The sequence below is a fragment of the Coenobita brevimanus genome, chromosome 55 (assembly GCF_032717465.1).
Source record: "Coenobita brevimanus isolate Jiangsu-jjx chromosome 55, ASM3271746v2, whole genome shotgun sequence".
Classification (NCBI taxonomy): Eukaryota; Metazoa; Arthropoda; class Malacostraca; order Decapoda; family Coenobitidae; genus Coenobita; species Coenobita brevimanus.
This window is the reverse complement of record NC_137008.1, coordinates 20,449,923-20,464,220: the sequence shown is the minus strand read 5'-3', so window position 1 is coordinate 20,464,220 and position 14,298 is coordinate 20,449,923.

Sequence of the window (14,298 nt, the reverse complement as noted above, 5' to 3'; positions counted from 1 at the left end):
GCGTGATGGGAGAATCCACCAGAGGGCCTCAGATGCCAGGACGTCGATGTATTTCATTCCACTCTTTTTCCTCTTCTCACTACTGATGGTTTTTCCCCCCTACAAATCTCATTCCTGGACAATTATACACCATAACTTCAATTGCGTTACAGTTACGTCCCTTAGAAGACCACTCAATCAGTAATCCTGAAGCACGTAAACCAGTCTCTTTCCACCCTGCACGTGTGGACTGACGAACGATCGTGAACCAGTTAGATGGAGTTGAGCTCAGGAATAGCACAAACTCGAACGGCTGGGAGGAAATATTTTTCTGAGATATTAAAGTATTCTTCGCCGTTCTGATAGCCATCAATGGGGACAAGTTCTGGGCCACCAAACCAAATCCAGACGTGAAGAGACACAGTAACTCTCCCGTTCCTCGTCCACTCGCAGATGTTACTGGCTTGATAACAAGTGTTCTCCATGTGTCAGCTTTGTCTGCCTATTGCAGAAACAGACGTGAAACACTTCTTGTTGGCGAAAATTACATAATTCCAAAGGTCCAACTATGGTGAGTATTATCCTGGGCAAATGCTCAGGATGCTGCTTGTTAGTTTCTCTTTCAAAATGGGAACATAACACCACAAACCAGCTTCATGGAATGGCGCCAATTTTTTGAGGGGTGGCAGGCTATGAGCACATCTCTTGCCAGTGCACCGTGGTTTTTAAAGGATTACTCCTTGCTGCCTCAATAAGTGTTTCATCGTCATCACCAGAAGTCACCCTTGGGGTGGTCAGGTCTATGGTCTGGTCAGGACAATTCCCTCTTCTTGGTAGCGTCGTACCCAGAGTTGAATTTTTTTTTTTTTTTTTTTTCTGGTGCCCAAGCTAAGTGCCATTTCCTACTTGGATGTGCCACCTGTATGGAGACCATCTATAATGGATCTCCAAGTGTTGATCTCGGCTCACTTCGCCTGGGTGCTTAGAGCATTTCCCCGTCCTCCTCCCCTTCTAGCGATACCTAGTACACGGAAAACTATATTAATATGATCACCCAGTGACATGTCCACTCAGGAAGACAGCTATCTTCCATTATCCGGAGTAGGGTGAGGTTAGGGGGGTTAGGGAAATTTTGTTAATCAATAAGCTAATAAGAGGCCTGTTGAGGCCTAACAGACTGTGGGGTGATCCTTGCACGTTTATACGCATGATATTGTTAAATGACAGGTAAAAGTTAGCGTAAATTTATACCAATACATAATTATACAATCTGTATGTCACTGAGACTTACGGCAGTTGGATTCATGATGCTCAGGAAAAACTTTACCAACATGAACAAGACATACTCCGTATACATCGGCCCTCGCTGCAAAAGTATTAAGAAATATTGCATATGTAATAACAGTAACAGTCATACAAAAGCAGAATGTTAGAATAATGTCAATGCAGATAATATACAAAGTGACATAAATCATATTCAATAAAGAATCAAAGGAAAAATGAAAAAGCTGAGCATGTATCACATTAAAAAAGGCACAACATTCTTACCCGTCAAATGATCCAAGCATGTGCAGCCTTCTGATGTACTGTTACCAGCACGGCTTCGATGAAATGTTGAATGAACACGAAAACCTTGAAACTGAGCTTCATTTGTTCGAATGACAAGATTTGCAGTAGCCACACTGTCGGTGAAAAATTTAGTTTAGTGTGTGTGTGTGTGTGTGTGTGTGTGTGTGTGTGTGTGTGTGTGTGTGTGTGTGTGTGTGTGTGTGTGTGTGTGTGTGTGTGTGTGTGTGTGTACTTCTGATACCGTAACCATCCTCGAGAAGAAAGAGGACCACTTACAATGTGACAATCGCAGAGGTATCTTCCTTCTTGTGAATGCCAGCAAAGTTATCCACAGTGATAAAACATTTGACTGAGTCAACATTTCCAGAAACACTATGTGGATTTCAGAAGAAAAGAAACACCCGTGATACTGTCTTTGCTGCCCAACAGATACAAGAGAAATACCAAGAGTAGAGCCGACACATATAAATTGGATTTTTTTTACATCATCAGACCAGAGGAAGGAAAAATAATCAATACACAAGATTACAGGTGTCCTCAATTCATAAAAAATCTGTAACAGTTGGACTCAAAAAGCCGAAGTTTAAAGTTTGGGGGGAAACTACTCTGAGGAAGTGAGTTCCAGAGAGATGCAGATCGGGGAATATAAGAATTCTGATAGGCAGAAGTTCTGCAATATGGCAGTGTGACAGTCTGGTCAGGAGCGTTACCAGATGCCTGAGTAGCCCGAGGGAAGGCATGAAGAGGTGGCATGATGGATGGAACTTTGTCTGAACATTTGCCATAAAAGTATCTGTAAAATAATACAAAAGAGGCAGTGTTCTTTTTTACATGTAGGGGAGGTAGTTCATTTGTAATAGCAAGGTTGTTAACAATTCTAACAGCTTTGTTCCTAATTTTGTTAAGTGTGTTTTAGTGCAACCTCTCCACATCCACTCCACAAGGGTGAGTAATATTCCAGCTGAGAGCACACATGGCTCTTGTAAATTATAGCCAACTACTCATCAGTGAAGAAGTTACAATAACCCAAGTTTCTTTCAAGTGGTTTTAGCATGTGGTCTAACTTGATAGGTCCTGCTGAGGGAATTGTTAAGCGAAGCACCAAGAATTTCAGTACTTTTAAAGGTAGGAACTTAGTAGCATAGAAGGTAATATAGGAAACATGTAATATCTGTCTGTTAGAATTTGTATACATCTGGTTTTCCTAGCATTAAATGAGACAGTGTTAATCTGTACGCAGTCATAATGTTAGTTTGTACCCATTCAGTGATTTTAGATAAGTCTTGATTTATGGAGATTGCTCGACTGAGTTGTTACTTAGACATATTAAACTTTATGAATGGATGTTTAAGTGTGAATGAGCTGTGAAGTGTTGAACCATCAGCGTGTGAGTGGATGGGATTACAGTATGTGTGACAAATAAGAGATCATTATTATGAATTAGGAAAAGGGTTGGAGCCAGAACTGATCCTTGTGGCACTCTGGAATTAATCGAATGGAAATCTGAATATACATAATCTTCTTTTACTCTCATCTTTCTGTCACTGAAATATGGGGCAGAGGACCAAAAGATGATAGGCCATGGCAAGGGAATTTGAATAGCAGGGACCGTGCCACACTTATCAAAAGCACGTGACTACTGTAAACAGAGATTTTTTTAAATACTGTTTTAAAATCTGGAGTTCCCCAAAAAAATTCATACCATCCCAAAGAACCTGCATCACAACATGAACGTTCTTGTGTCCACAGGTGGGAGCAAATCACAACCCCTCAAGGTGGACGTGGAAGTAAAACCAGGATGTTTCCTGGTGCCTGTCATCTTCAACATATGGGTATATCTCACCGCAGTCACCCTTTTAACCCCTTAACTGCGACATTCCTTCTGAATGGACCTATCGCCAGACTGCAGCATTCCTTTTACAATACACAGTTCTATTTTTAAAGTTGCGCCCTGTATTCTGCCCCGAGAACTTTGTGTATTCATCCACTTATGCTTGGGGTTGCTAGTTCATCTTTTTATCTTCCTGCCATGTCTGCATGAACACAAGCAGGCGTGAACAAGTACGAAGGAAAGTGACAACATGGTGCTCAGAGTGTCAGGTTGGCTTATGTCTTGGAGCCTGCTACCATGACTTTCACATACTCGTCAGCTTCTAGAAAAGTGACACATAGAATGTAAATAAGTGAAAGAAACTACTTTTTAAGTGTAAGTGAATAAAATATTTGGAACATGAAAGTGTCTGGTGTAAGCTATATAAATATATTTCATTGAGTTTAGCATTATTCTTTATTACTGACTAGTTTTTCACTGTTCGGTAAACCACTATTTTATTTCATAATCTCTAAAATAATGGTATTGAAGTGCTAAGTGACACATACACTACAGTGCAAATCTAAGTGACACGTATAGTGGTGTGTGGTGGTGGAGTGAAGGGTGGTGGGCGACCATGGGGGTCATTAAGGACGACAGACAGCTATAGTGAGTCACAAAAACACAAAAAATTTCGTTATTTCCACTTATTTCTGCGGCAACGTAGAAGCATCTAGACATTCAATGAAGTGCTCATAGGCTCACAGAAGGGTTTAGCTTTCTTGTGCATGTATTATTTTACATCTTGTTTATTAATATGAAAATTATTGAACTGAAAATGGGAAACTTTTGGGTGGATTGCCGCACCGGGGAACTCACTTTCGCCACGTTAGCCACTGTCAAGGGTCACCAACAAAATGTATATACTCTGACATTAGATTTTAAAATCCAGCTCTGTCTAGACGGTAACTTATATAATCTCAGACGTTCTCAAGCAAAATCAAAGTCTATAATGGCTCATTTCCTGGAGCTACAATACGATGATGACTGTGCTGTCCTTGCACATACCCCAGAAGCCCTACAATGGACTCATACCATCGTCTCTCACATATTGTCATGTAATGGGAATCCAAATAAATGTCAGTAAAACAGAAATAATAATTCAAAGAAACAACTCCACAGAGCCTTTTGTATTTCAGATAAATGACAATAATTTAATACAGGTGGAGAATTTTACCTCTCTTGGAAGTCTGCTCGAAGAAGAATATAACAATGATGCTGAAGTCCCTGCACGAATCAGTCACGCTTTAGCCTCTTTTGGACGTCTCAGATCCAGAGTTTCTAACAACATCAACTTGAGAATCAAGACGAAGTATCAGTTAATAGGCTACGGCTGTGTGCCTCTCCACTCTCTTATGTAGGACTACATAATAGATAGATAGATAAATAGATAGATAGAGAGACAGATAGAAGCAGGAAGTCAAATGATGAGAAGGTGTTGTGTCTGCGAGAATTGAGCAGTGCTAAACATGCTTACACACTCTTAACACTGAGGAAAGCTGACGACAGTGGCCAGTAAGGAGATGATGCAGTTAGTTGTCAGCAGTCCTCTCGTGAGCAAAGATCCACGAGGAACACACGTGACACACCCCTGCTACACCAGATTTTAGGAAAGAGAGGGTAGAAGGAGACAAGCGACCCTAGAGAGAGGTCGAGACGGAGATTAGCCTTAGAACAGAGAGAGAGAGAGATAGCGAGACAGGGAGGTAGCTACCCGGGACTTATACTCTTTCCATGTGAGAGACCTGTTTAATATTTCCAAGACAAATAAAAATAGTCCCATACTATTCTTTACCTCTCCCGTCACTACATGACATCTGGTGGGGAAGCTACTACAAGATATAAAAGCCGCTCGACCACAAGTCTAAAATATACTTCTCTACAAGTAACTACAAAGTCTTTATGACATTTGGTGGCAGCGGCAGGAGGTCAAGAAGAGGGATGACCCAAATGTCATTTATGACATTTGGTAGCAGCGAACGTATACGAACCTCGTCTACGAATCAACATTAAATTCCTACAAAATATCAAGATTGAAAACAACCAACAACATCAGCTCCTGACAGTATTCTCTCCATCCAGCCCCCTCCGTCTCCCAGATCATTACGCTGATGCAGAGGTCAAGAGATCACTCGACGCCTTGCAAGTAGCTTAACGACAAACCAGCAAATCTGCGGACATCGTCTCCGAATTAAAAGCAAATTTCTACAAAAGCAACCGAGACTACAAGATTAGCTTCAGTTCTACATTGAATCCTACAAAATACAGCCTGCAGTGCAAATAGTCTACAAGTCTATGACGAATCAGCGAACTACAGCCATCTACAATCAACTACAATTAACAACTCTACGTCGTCTGTATAATCTTCTACACGCACCTACAAGTAGCGGCAGTCTTCATCCCACAACGAGTAAATCACTAGAGAAAAGGACCGAGAAAACATCGACATAGAAAAACGGAACAAACAAACGAAGAGTGAGACACGACTCACAACTCATCTTACTCACTCGTCTTCACCCAAGTTACTCATCGCTACTCATTCACTCACCACAGCTACCAGTGTGGGAAGCCGACGTCACCATGTGCTGAGACGACAACACGCCAATCAACCCGCGAAGAACAACGCTATCACCACGTGCAACACCACTCACACCATTTCCACCACGGTAAAAATTAGTGAGTTACATAGTTACTTCATTTATACAATACACAGTGATAGACAATAAGCTTCTGCACAAACATATAAAACGTGCTGTATAGTTACAACTTAAATTCATATACCTACTTCAATTATCTTCATAATTCAATCATTAAATACTTGCACCAACAATAAATATTCTACACAGTATATATTCATCCATTTATTATAACATTTATTTACTACCAACGGGTGTTACCATTTATACCTACATAAAATACGTGTTTCATATATACAACTATACATTAGTACATCTACAAGCGATAAAGAAAATATACCATCACAGTTACTCAGTGAGCGATTAAAAGAACTGTATTAAACATTTATTAATTAAAGCTACCTAGTGGAAACATATAAATTAAGTTACAAGGTAAACTAGAGAAAAAAAAGAAATGGCTAACACAAATGCCGTTAGCAAGAGTGAACATCTTCAACACAGTCGTGAAGACAATGATTTCCACACAGTGCTGACACACATATTACCCACGATAGGTACAGGTGAACAACAAATCAGTGTGTATAGTTAATACTGTATATAGTGTATATATTTTTTATATAAAATAACAAAATATGGGACTATATAATATCATTTTATAGTATCTGTGTAATATAAACTAAACTTTAAAAAAGTATCCCAAGGAAATTAGCCAGTAATTATGCAACCATGAACATGGAAGAAGTGTACACAAGCAAAGAGAAACAAACTATAGAAAAAAAAAAAAAAAAAAAAAAAAGTAAGAAAGAAAAAAGAGAAATAAAGTAAGATCACATAACAAACAAATGAAACGATTACATTATGTTACACTTGTTACAATTATGTAACTACAAACAATATGTACCAATTAATGTAACAGTTGCTTTAACAAGATGTAACTTTTATGTAACTTTAACTACAATTATGTAACTACAAATGATATGTAACAATTATGTAACGACAAACGATTGCATTATGTTACACTAACTACAATTATGTACCTACAAACGATATGTAACAATTATGTAACGACAAACGATTGCATTATGTTACACTTTGCCAATTAAGAGTTGCATTAACAAGATGTAACTTTTATGTAACTTTAACTACAATTATAAGGCCAAGACACTTATGTAATAGTTGCATTAACAAAATGTAACTACAATTATAAGGCCGACACAATTATGCATTAACACAATACAAGTCATACAATTATAGCACAATTCTGTATTACCAGTATCATCATACAAGTTAGGTGAAATATTAGACATTACTAAAGTGATAACTCAAATATGTAATGTATAACCTAGCAGTATTACCATTGCACAATTATATGCGTACGTCTGTTATACATGCACGTCTTACAAAGTGTTATACAACAATCATTGCATTTATTCAAATATGTATACAACTTATTTAAAATGTAATATTACTGAATAATCACTATTTACTATGAATAATATATGTATACAATATTCATACAATTATGTTACTTTACAATATTATGTATTTCACTTAATTAGCTTATAAGTTCATTATAATGTGTATGTAGTATGCATTAATATATTATAACTATTAAATGTCGATGGTACGCCATTTTCGCGCGGCCGAGCAAATGTAGGACTACATAATAGATAGATAGATAAATAGATAGATAGAGAGACAGATAGAAGCAGGAAGTCAAATGATGAGAAGGTGTTGTGTCTGCGAGAATCGAGCAGTGCTAAACATGCTTACACACTCTTAACACTGAGGAAAGCTGACGACAGCGGCCAGTAAGGAGATGATGCAGTTAGCTGTCAGCAGTCCTCTCGTGAACAAAGATCCACGAGGAACACACGTGACACACCCCTGCTACACCAGATTTTAGGAAAGAGAGGGTAGAAGGAGACAAGCGACCCTAGAGAGAGGTCGAGACGGAGATTAGCCTTAGAACAGAGAGAGAGAGAGAGAGATAGCGAGACAGGAAGGTAGCTACCCGGGACTTATACTCTTTCCATGTGAGAGACATGTTTAATATTTCCAAGACAAATAAAAATAGTCCCATACTATTCTTTACCTCTCCCGTCACTACATGACATCTGGTGGGGAAGCTACTACAAGATATAAAAGCCGCTCGACCACAAGTCTAAAATATACTTCTCTACAAGTAACTACAAAGTCTTTATGACACTTATACCATTCTGAATCTTGGACCACCCATCGGCATCATATCTAACAGCTTGAGTCGTTTCACACCTGATACTTACAACATACCCCAGAACCCGCATGGAAAGGTAAAGTTCCTTACTCACAAATTCACTAGTGGACGAAGTTAACCACCATGGAAATAATGCTGGCTAAAAGCAGCTGAGAGGGGTCAGACAATTCTTCTGCATGCCTAAGCCCAGCGTTCCCCGCAAGGATCCGTATGTCCAAATCTTGCAGCATGCCACAACCCAGGGGGACAGAATAGGAGATATAAAGCTCATACACAGACAATTCTAAAGAAATGCACCATCATACCAAAAGATCTTGAAACCAATGACTCGGACAGAAATCAATGGTGTGCCCTCTGCAGTGAAGGAACCAGTCATTTTGAAAAAGCGAACAACCTAGCCAGAGAAAAGTGTAGACAACAGAGGCACAACCAAAACAGAAGTCTCCCGGCAAACCTGGATTTGAAATGCCGACTGTGGGAAAGTTTGAGGATCCAGTATTGGTCTACATAGTCACACACTCTGACACTAAAGACAGTGAGAAACACATTAACCTTTAGGGTAATGCGTGCAGTGTCGTCTGTAGTGGAAGAACAGCTTTAAGTGTATGTGTGTGTGTGTGTGTGTGTGTGTGTGTGTGTGTGTGTGTTATAAGCCTTGCTATTCAGTTATGTGGGGTAGAACATTCACTTTGATAACATTATCTAATTAGAAATAATATGATGCTCTTCATTTAAGCCTGGCACATAATAAAAGATATAGTGATATATAAAATGACTTCTCTCCATATATTTGCTGTCATCAGCGTGTGTGATAATAAATGTTACCTGCATTCAGTACACGTTATGGAGAGTCTGACGGTGGAACTGCCTACCGATTAGGCGTAAAGTTGAGAGAGAGAGAGAGAGAGAGAGAGAACGCTAGCACTACAACCCAGAATCGTGTAGGGCACGACAGTATTACTATAATGTGTGTAAGAAAGTGTAGAGATGCCAGAATGCCTGCATGATAGAGAGACACGGATTCTGGTAGCTGTTTTATTTCTTTCGACTGTATTCCAGTTCATATCACCGGAACCCCTCATACAATTTTTTAAATCTGAAGATAGAATGTTAAATAGAAATGTTGTTGAATAAGTCCAGTTTGCTGGGTGTAAAGTATTTTAGGTATTCTTCTCGTTTAAGTCCATACTTGAGTTGGCGATGAATCTGTGGTTTTCCCCACTTTTTTTTTGTTTTGTTTTTTTATACTTTGTCACTCAGAAGTAACTAGTTTTTCAGGTATGACTTCCTGTCTCCACAATAACTGAATTACAAGTTATTGTTTGACGGAATCTTTCAATTCGGCAAGCATGTTGGTCAGTTTTGTATGTTTGTCTCTCTGTCTGTTTGTCTGCACTCTAAAGGTCACAATTTTGCACCAATCGTTCAGAAAAAAAAAGTCAGAAGGTAGAGATCCATAAACCCCTGAAAGCCTATTGTTTTTCATCCAAATCGGTTAAAGGACGTGGGCTGGATGAGGGGGTTGAAACTCCTCAATGGCCGTGGGTCTGGAAATCGTCTGGAACCAGTGGCCAGCCATCACTATTTTTTCAGATTTCGAAAATCGATTTTTTAATCTTATCAAATTGAAGAGAACATCTGGCGAACCTGGCAATGCGATTCTTAGCTTACTAAACCCATCCTGTGCTTCGCAATAAAGCGCAAAAAAATTTGCCAATTGACTGCCTGCACACGGAAGAAAACTAAGCTTCTTACTTAACTGTCGCATGAGGTCCGCAAGAGAGCCTCGACACGTCGGACCTACATGTGCGTATATGTAAATTTTTCCAATATTGCACTGTCTGTTGTGGACAATAAAAGTATCAATATCAGTATCAATATCAATATGGTATTTTAACCCCTTAACTGCGGGCTTGTTTTGCTTTGACTTGTGGCTCCCGCAGGCATATTTGTGCTCCGACACTCTCTAAAAATATTTGCCTAAAATTAGTTATTAGCCTTAGAATATTAAAATCATATATGCATATGGCACATACCTTCAGCTTTCTCCTGGGATGTTTGTTGAGCCTTCGTCGAGTACAGTAGGACTTGTGGAGACCTCTGAAGTTGGGTAACGAAGTCTCCACTTTACACTTCCCAACAACTCGTAATATGATTACCACAGCCTGATATTATCACTAGAAACACTATTCTATGATTCTCAATTAGTTTGGAATCCATACTCAAAAAAAAAAAAAAAACAGTGAAAGCAATGAAAATTACGAGGGCGTATGACCATCCCACTTCCGATCGCTCGCCGCTAGTGTTGTCTATTATTCATAAAAACACTCACAGTTTATATTTCTGTTACTATATAACACTTATATATATATATCTACAGTCTTTATCCATAAGTTTCCTTCAGTAATAGTAGTTTATTGTCACTGTAGGGATTCAATTTCTTTCAGTAAAATACGTAGCATTCACTTATCCTGTATACTAGCATTGAGAGTGAATGTCACTTTCACCTTCACTTTCATAACTCATAGTATTCATACATGCTAGAGTGAAACTTTCACTTTCATTACTCCTAGTATATATACTCGTATTCTTATAATACTACTCATTTACATTTCTATTTACGTTCTCTATTTTATTTACATTATTTACATTTTTTTTTTATTTACACTGTGTTATGCACTGTCACTTGAAGTAACTTATAAAACTATTGGTCAAACTTTACACGTTACCCTTATCCGATTTTCGACTTTTCGTTAACATTTTCTAGTAGAACTGGTCATTCTAAGAATCTTTTCTTCTATGACATTTCTCTCGCAAATTGATAATAAACGAGTTACTTCCACCAATCACAATCACAGACGAGCGCGCGCTCTGTCCGCTCACCTGCTCACATTTGAAAGTTTGCCCCCGAAGACCAAGCTTTACACGTACTCCTCATGCGATTTTCGGCTTTTCTTTAACATTTTCAATTGTTTTTGTTATACTTTACGCAGTTATAAGCCTTTTTTCTTCTATGACGCCCGCCACCCGTTGCCGTTTACAGCTACAGACGGCTCTTCAGATGCAGACGAGGAACTGTAAACTGCTAGGTAAATGCATTATTTCTTATTTACACTCGGTTAGGTTAGGTTAGATGAGGTTTGGTTAATGTCATGGGGGTCTGGGGGGCGAAGCCCCCCAGTTAGGAAGCACGGCCAGGGTTGGGGGGTCTGGGGGGCGAAGCCCCCCAGTTAGGAAACACGAATTCCCTAAGAAGCTTAAAATTATTTTCTTCCGAAGGATTTTAGTGTTTTTCATTTGATTTTGATAACAGTTCCAGTAGGAAATCACTGGCTTTTGCGTTTTTCCCCCACCCAACACCCCGGTTTCCAACAGGTCCCCCAGTATTCCTGGGGGAGGGGGAAGAACAGCAAAAAATTACATTTCAAGTGATAACAAACATCCAACCTGAGTGTTTTCAGTTGTTTTTGGTATGATTTTTGTTGATTTGGACCGGTCCTTTCCACCGGAAGTCGCTAGTGGCATTCAACAAAAACTAGCGACTTGCGATAGAAACGAAGGTCAAAATCGATCGAATCACACCAAAAACAACAGGAAACACTCAGGTTGGATGAAAAAATCGGATGAGGGCAACATGTAAAAATGAGGAGTACATGTAAAGTTTGGTCTTCCGGGACAAACTTTCAAATGTGAGTGGGTGAGCGGACAGAGCGCGCGCTCGTCTGTGATTGTGATTGGTGGAAGTAAATCGCGTGTAACTCGTTTATTATCAATTTGCGAGAGAAATGTTATAGAAGAAAAGATTCTTAGAATGACTAGTTCTACTAGAAAATGTTAACGAAAAGTCGAAAATCGGATGAGGGTAACGTGTAAAAATGGACCAAACTATTTTCCACTGTTCACTTATATTTACATTCATTGCTTTCACTTGCTGTTTACACATTATTTAAAATTTCACTTGCACTGTTTTACTCAATAAAGAGATCGTAGTCACTCTCTATCAATTGTCAGCCCTTTACCTCTTTCCACACGAGGTTTAGTAGGGGGTAAAGGTCACAGGGCCCTTTGCATGGGGCTAAAAAGCGGCGGAAGTTAGCAGGAGCTAATCAGACGTACTTCCACCTTCAAAGATGACAGTGAACTGATAGAAGTGGCCTCCTGCCGCCTGGCTAGGGTGAGTGCAATACTATCAACTTCAGCCCTGTGAGACCTGCTAATATATAGCAATGAAATGATTGGCAGGAAACCAAGACAATACATAATAAATTAGGTAGTTCCAGGTAAATGTAAATATCACTTAGGCTTCTTTCTTCCCTCCTTATATGTGTATTTATTACTAAAATAGATTATACAGCATATTTCAAGGGGAAATAAACAGCGAAAATTAGCGAACGAGTGCATGTGAGGTGTTGTCAGGTGATAATTAGCCAATTCCAGGTGTATGGCACTATCACTTACCGTATTTCTTTTTTTGTATATATTATTTGGTATAAGAATAGGGCATAGGGCTTATTTCAATGGATGAAATCAGTGGAAAATTCCAGGGAAGATTTACTTAGCGTAGAATACAGTGTGGTGGCCTGCAATAATTAGGTAGTTCCAGGTGAATGTAAATATCACTTAGGCGTCTCCCTTCCTTTCTTATATATATTTTTATTACGAAAATAGATTATACGGCATATTTCAAGGGGAAATAAACAGCGAAAATTAGCAAACGAGTGCACGTGAGGTGTTGTCAGGTGATAATTAGCCAATTCTAGGTGTATGGCACTCTCACTTACCTTATTTCTTTCTTGTATATATTATTTGGTATAAGAATAGGGCATAGGGCTTATTTCAATGGATGAAATCAGTGAAAAATTCCAGGGAAGATTTACTTAGTGTAGCACGGCCGGGCAGGCGAGAGGATAGGGTAATGGAGGGGAGGTAGGGAGGGGAGTCAAGAACGGGGAGAAATGGCTAAATTGTCAACAATGGATGGGAGTACAGATGAGATTAGGAGTGCTGACTAGTGTTGGACATTGGCAGTAATGATAGATGATACAAGCCACCACTTGAAAGCCCGGGATAATTCAAAATAACACAGAATCACAAAAGTGTCGCCCCGCGGTATGATCCCTTGCTCCCAAGCGTCATGAAAGTGATGCTCCGCGGTTAAGGGGTTAATTACCCACTAAAGCACCAGGCGCCATAGTTTGATTTTATGGTTACCATCCAGCATAGTAAATGGTTCCCTGTTGTACAGGAAACACTCAGTACAGGCTTGAAACTCAGTGTACAGCCACCCGAAGACAAAGGGAAAAGGAAAGAATAGAGGAAAGAACGACATAAGAGGAAGGCAATGAAAGAAGCAAGGAAGTTAGGAAAGGGCAGCCACCCGAGAGCAACACTACATCGAGCAAGTAGATGGTGAGTGCCCCCACCTACCATATATATATATATATATATATATATATATATATATATATATATATATATATATGTATATATATAATTTGGTTTTGTTTGTAACCTTTTTGTAGATATCATATAATATGTAAATATAATATGTAAGTTATATGTAAGTAGTTGTAAGTAGGATCCAAGTAGGGGGTCAACACTTGGTCAGTGTTATGTCTACGAGGTATGAGTCACGACTTTCGAGTCGCACCGCTTCTCTCTCTCTAGCCGGTGGGAAACCGGCGATCAGTAGCTGTCCAAACAGGTCTGGGGTTGGACGTGCAATTGTCCACCATCGCTGTATATTGATCCAAGACTGTGTTTAATATATTGACAGAAAACTACTACAAGACTGTGCCTTTACCTGCAAGTGACGTAAAGGGGGCCATCGACAGTTTTAACAGCTTTACACCAAGTATCCCCGAAGGGCTAAGGCGTTGCCCCTGGGTAGAGGACTTTGGACTGGAGCGTGTAGCATTTTATGACCAGATGCCCTTCCTGATGTCTACCAATGACCCTTGGGTGGATTCGATCCTCCGACCCTTCGATCAGAGCGGAGCGCTCTAACC